The sequence below is a fragment of the Mchenga conophoros genome, linkage group LG23 (assembly GCF_057382185.1).
Source record: "Mchenga conophoros isolate Kocher_MC1m ecotype Shallow Benthic linkage group LG23, M_conophoros_male_GT1.1, whole genome shotgun sequence".
Lineage (NCBI taxonomy): Eukaryota > Metazoa > Chordata > Actinopteri > Cichliformes > Cichlidae > Mchenga > Mchenga conophoros.
Window position 1 is genome coordinate 19,098,523 of NC_140547.1, and position 5,747 is coordinate 19,104,269.

At 36.9% G+C, this 5,747-nt stretch overlaps 1 long non-coding RNA gene across 1 annotated transcript; it reads left to right on the forward strand.

Annotated features, from left to right (window-relative positions):
* Positions 1 to 595: 595 nt before the first annotated feature.
* Positions 596 to 5,198, forward strand: LOC146547071 (uncharacterized). The gene is made up of 4 exons (XR_014890709.1): positions 596 to 657; positions 2,045 to 2,076; positions 2,869 to 2,894; positions 4,141 to 5,198. It is a non-coding gene; the product is annotated as an uncharacterized LOC146547071 (long non-coding RNA).
* Positions 5,199 to 5,747: the final 549 nt, after the last annotated feature.

Below are 5,747 nucleotides of genomic sequence, written 5' to 3' on the forward strand. Positions count from 1 at the left end.
TTAGCAAAGTTCCTTTGCTTCTGCAAAGTTTTTACAATTTCTGCAACTTTTCAGCTTTTTCAGCTAGTTTTAGCAGACAGCTTCAGCTTTAAAGCAATTCAGAATTCATGATTACAACCAATATGTAGTAGAATAAAAGAAACAAATGTGCAATGAACATATCAGGAGTCCCTGTTAAAAAGTCTCATAGCAGTGGGGTTAAGGGACCTCCTGAACCTCTTGAGTCCTGCAGTGGAGTGAGATGAACCTCTGCAGCTCCTACTGTGAGGATGCTTAGGCGATCACCAACACCAGCTCCTTGGTGTTGGTGTTCAGCAGAAGACTGTTCTTATTACTGCAGTCAGTTAAATAAATCTATCATAATAAAGTACATTTTAACATAATGACCTTGTGTTTATTTATGTCTTTTAACCATTATTTCAAATTCAAAGAATCCTGTTTTAAACATTTATTAAACTTATAGAATTAAATTTCTGCTAGTTGCTTTTTGTTGAAAAAAAATCTAGTATAATAATATTTAAATTTACATATATTTTTCACGTTTTCCATGCCAATTTTGTGTAATTGCGGAGTTTCCCACTACCCGTGAATGCCTCTTTTTTTAACGTCTCTGCCTGACTCCTGAATCTCCGTCCACTCTCAGCTCGATCCCCACCGGTAAGCGCTGCTTCTCTGTCTCTCTTTTCTGAAATGAAATGTCTATAAGCTGTATGAGGGATTTACCCAGTTGTTGTTAGTGACTTATGAAGCCAGTCGAAGTATAAGTCATGTTAAAGTAACACAATGGCTGCTTTTTTAGTGAAACGTTGTAATTTTACTATTTAAAAGGAGTGTTTGGTATGCTAGCCCTAAGTGCTAACGCCTAGCCTAGCTGCTATAGGCCCAGTGTGAAATTAATATGGTTCATTTGATTGTTTATTACAGTTATTGTGTTGTATTTGGTTCATTCGGTGTGTTAGTGTTTCTGAGTCTGTTAGGGAAGCTGAAGTTAGTTCTCTTCACAAATCAGTCAGTTAAAACGGCCTCATTCTTTCGGTTGTAAGGTAATGAGCCGTCATTTTAGAACCACTGATTAGCTGCTGAAGCAGCAGGGTCGGCAACTTCAAAGGAGCCATTTTACCGCCATTAGCTGTGTCCCAAAACGTCGGCTGCATCTTTCGGAGGACCCAGCCTTCGCGGTCTACGTGGACCGAGAAGGCTGTGAAACTGGACGGTCTAGCCTTCAGATTTGCGTCACCGCTGTCTCGCTGGAGTTTAATAAACTCGGCCGTCTGCTCCTTGCTATTTAAAATATAACAGGACACTGGCGTAAATTCTCGACCGTTTAACGTTTATTGAGCTATGTGAAAATCCCGGAGGAACCCACCGGATGGATTAATAAAGCTTTATTTAATCTAATAATCTAATAACTTTGATCTCAGCCAAACCGATTTACTCCAGAACAAATAAAACACAGAAAAAGGCAAACAATTACATTTTTAAGTTATCAGAGTGACTTGTATATCATGTTTAACCTGAGTAGCGAAAGAGCGGGGGTCTGAACCCCCCTCCCGGCTTGCCATCGAGCCGGTGGGTGACAGACGTCTCTGAAAACGTCGGCACACTTTTGCAAATATGCGATGTCTTGATAAACCAAGCAGATATTTGCAATTTACACCGCTACTTTCTCGCCTAAAAATATGTTAAAAGTTTATGAAATGAAGGACTCATTTGTCGGCCGCATTTGAGACAGCCTTCGTCGACTGGCTGTGACATAATCGGCTTTCAAATGCGGCCTCCGGAGGATGCAGCCGACATTTTGGGACACAGCTTCTGACTGAAAGCCGGGAGAAGAAGAGTCACGTGCCTGTACCGGTGTGTTTTTGTGCTGTGGGTTAATTAACAGAAGGGAGAGAGTGAGGATGAAACACATAATATAAGAATAATAACATCTCTTAACAAGAAGTTTTTTTTAATTAGGTAATTTTAGTTTTTTAGTTAAATTTTAAGAACTGTTTAACAAACACTTATTCTGTGTTTTTGTGCTTTGTCTTTTGTTACACAGAGTGAAAGAGATCTTTGGTTTTGCCTTTGCTGGTAAGTAAACAGTGATTGTAACTGAAGCAGTATGAACCTGGCATTGCGTAGCACATTTGGCAACTTACATACAGTAGTCTGACTTTTTGTGATATGTTTCCATTTACTGATTGGCAAAAACACAAAGTCATAATGAAAAACTAAGAGAACCAGAGGTGTGAGTGGACATTGTTAGGTACATTACAGCCAGTGTGTCTAATTAGTTTATCACTTATTTGGTGAATATAATGTGTTTTAAAATTAAATAGAAAAGTTGCCAAAAAGGTACACTGCAAAATACATAAATATTCCTAGCAACGGGTACAATGAGAGGACTTTTTAGTGTAAAAATTTAAGACATTTAATTTTAATTACAAAACATGGTGCACCTCTGCTATTGTAACATGTCAATATTTATTTTAAGATTTACATATTCATATCAGACATGATGAGGTTTTCTGTTGCTTCTGATTTATATAATTACTTTGTATCTAACATTTTTAAAAGTTTTGGTTTTCACACTTTACTAGTACTGACCTGTTGTAGAAAATGTTGGAGCCACAAAGCTTCTGTGTAGGAAATATTTGGTATATCCTGCACTTGTGCCAACAAATATTGGTGGCTATTCTTTGTATTTCTGTAGTAAAGAATGCTTTTATTACACTTGCTATAGCCATGTGAGACGCTGCAGTTCATTTATCTCCTCTTTAGACTACAGTAAGCTCATAAAGCCTTAAATAAATTTACTAGTTAATTTATGTCACAGTAAATTGGATTGTGTGATTGATCTGATGAATTGTTTCCTTTCTCTAGACTGCTGATCTGATCGTCTCAGTCTGGTAAGTAAAGGTTTGTCTGAGGTGCAGTTCTGGGAAATGTTTCTCATTATAGGAGATTCAGTTTAGTGCAGTGAGTCAGCACAGCTCTTGGGAATAATCAGATCATAGAAAAGTCTATGTAAACATTTCCAGACTTACAGATCTCTCTTATCATCATAGTACATTTTTAATTAGGCCCTAATATCGGCCATGCTAAGTTTATTGTAGATTTAGTGGAGTGTGTATTAAACATGCCCCAAATTTGACTGAAAAATGTAGAAACTGCTGTTTAGGAGTCATCTGTCTCCAAATTTTTTATTTTGCCAAAAGTCATACTGAGTAAATTATTTTTTACTTTTATGTTAACTGCTCCCCAGACATTATGATATACTGTTGTACCAGGTAAGTACACACAGAAACGGGAATTTGAGACCTTTGGGCATTTAGGATCATGTGAGTTGAGTGCATGTGAAGTGTTTAAAGCAGGTGGTCTGAAACTGTCTGCTCTGACTTCATTGTGTGGGTTTAGCTTGACCATATAATGTTTATAGTAAGTTACTATAGCACCATATCTTGGTTTACAGACTCTGTTTGTTTTTATTGTGTTAATAGAATGCGAAAATGTCCTTAGAAATGTTCCACCACCATATGATAAACATTTTTATTCAGTTGAATCTAATAATGTACTGTACAACTCTTCAGTGTGTAATGATATATATGTTCTGTATTTTTCGGACTGTAAGGCGCACTAAATTCTAAGGCACATTAAGCCAAACAAAACAGATAAGTCAAACTTTATTCAACTCATTTACAATAACTCTCAAAATTGTTCAGTTGTAAGACATAAAATACAGAACAATACACTTACTTTTCAGGATTTATGGACTGATGAATGTGGATTGATCAGTTTGAAATCTGCTACATAAGCATGGCTCTCAACAGGTGCCAGGCCCTTATACACACACACCATATTATGTTGAAGCACAGTACGAATTACTCTACGAGGGTGCTGACTATGGTAGCCATGCTCCGACGATACATCAAGTGGTGCTGCTTTGTAGCTTACCAAAGTCATACTAAAACATTTGACAGAGTGCCGTGTACCACATAGAATTGGTTTGAAATCAGTAAGCACAACCATACATAAGGTGCACTGTCTATTTTTGAGAAAATTAAAGGCTTTTAAATGTGCCTTATAGTCTGAAAAATACGGTAAAGCCAGGTTTATTGGAAGTGTGTCTAATTCCACTTTCTTTCTGTCTTACAGGTGACCTGCTGCAGAAAACCCTCTCCCTCTATCATTAACAAGCCATTAACAAGCAAATTCAGTCTGTCCTATCACTCTCCCTCTCCCTGCTCCATCTTTTTTGACAAGGGATTCTATCTTCTATCATTTCTCCGCCATGTACTCTATCTAATTTTGACAAGCATAAGCCCTATTTTGACAAGAAACCAAGTTTGACAACAAACCAAGGTTGACAACAAACCAAGTTTTTGGAAATTGAAGTTACCGCAACTTCGACGATCTGTTTTCAGAAATCTGAGAGATCTCTGCTCTCACTGCTCCTTCTTTCCTGTCGTTAAACTCTCTCATATCCACTCATTTTACTGGAAATTACAAGTAAGAAGTTGAATATACAGTACAGTAGAAGTCACTGTAGAAACTATTTACACAGCCCTAAATTTGTCATTTAAATTTTGCATTACACTTTGGAATAAACATTGATTGGCTGTTTGGCTTACAGGTGCAATTACTTTGAGAAATTATATAAAATATACACCTCTTAAAGGTTTATTTGTAATAAGACAATCTGGTTATTTTGTAATATATACATTCAGACTGCTCTATTTAGATAAATATTAAATTAGATTCAAATACATTTTTCAAGTCTGTTTCACTGGCTATAACATTTGACTACAAGTTTAAACTATTATTATTTAAGGACAAACCCTTTTTTTGTCACTCAGTGTAAGTATTCAGTTACAATTGTCATCTAGAGGCTGCCCTGAGAACCCAGACTTCCTGTTTCCTGACTGCTGCAGAACATCCAGCTGAAGAATCCTCATCGCCTGTCATCTGATCACTACACCACCACAGCTCCTTATATTTGCTTTAGATTTTAGATATCTGAAAGATTTACACAAAGTCTACTTTAAAACTAAGAGTTTTATTATAGCCTGTTGATTGATTGTTGAGATTTATTCTGCATATTACTTCACAGAAGTATAGACCTATTCATTAACCAGTCTGGTTAAAAAAAAAAAGTATAATATACAGTTTTTGAAAAAGCTACAATAAAACTTTTTAAAGATCTTTCAATAACTTTTATATTGAGTTTGTATTTAAGTCAGCCTTTTACATCAATTAAACAGTTATAAGAACACTTTACCATTTGTATAGTTTTACATTTATCCATTTAATAGAAACTTGAGGAGTTTTTCAGTGTTTACAGGTTGATTTTTGTATACATTTGTGTATAAATACATATAAGGTCCAGTTTGTACTTGCACAAAATGCCAAGGAAAGGTCAAAGGTCACAGTCCCAGAAGCTTAGATGGCAAAAGCAGAAGGAACAGGTAAATCTTTCTCAGACCAGTGAGCAGGTAAAGGTGTCTGTTACAAGTATTCCCAGTCCAGAAGTGCAGCTCAGCGTTCAGACAGCCGCAGTGTCTTATGCAGATGTGGTAAAGAGAGGTGTTTGCTCATCATCGGTGCCAAATGCTAAAGTACAGCAGGTAATCCAGACTGAACCCCAGCTAACTGTGCAAACGCAGCATGATGGAGAAGCTCCAGGACCGTCTCATGTACAGGTTACAAACAGTGAAAGTCGTCCACGAGTGAGTAGCATCTGTGCATCCCGAAGCCAGGCCAAT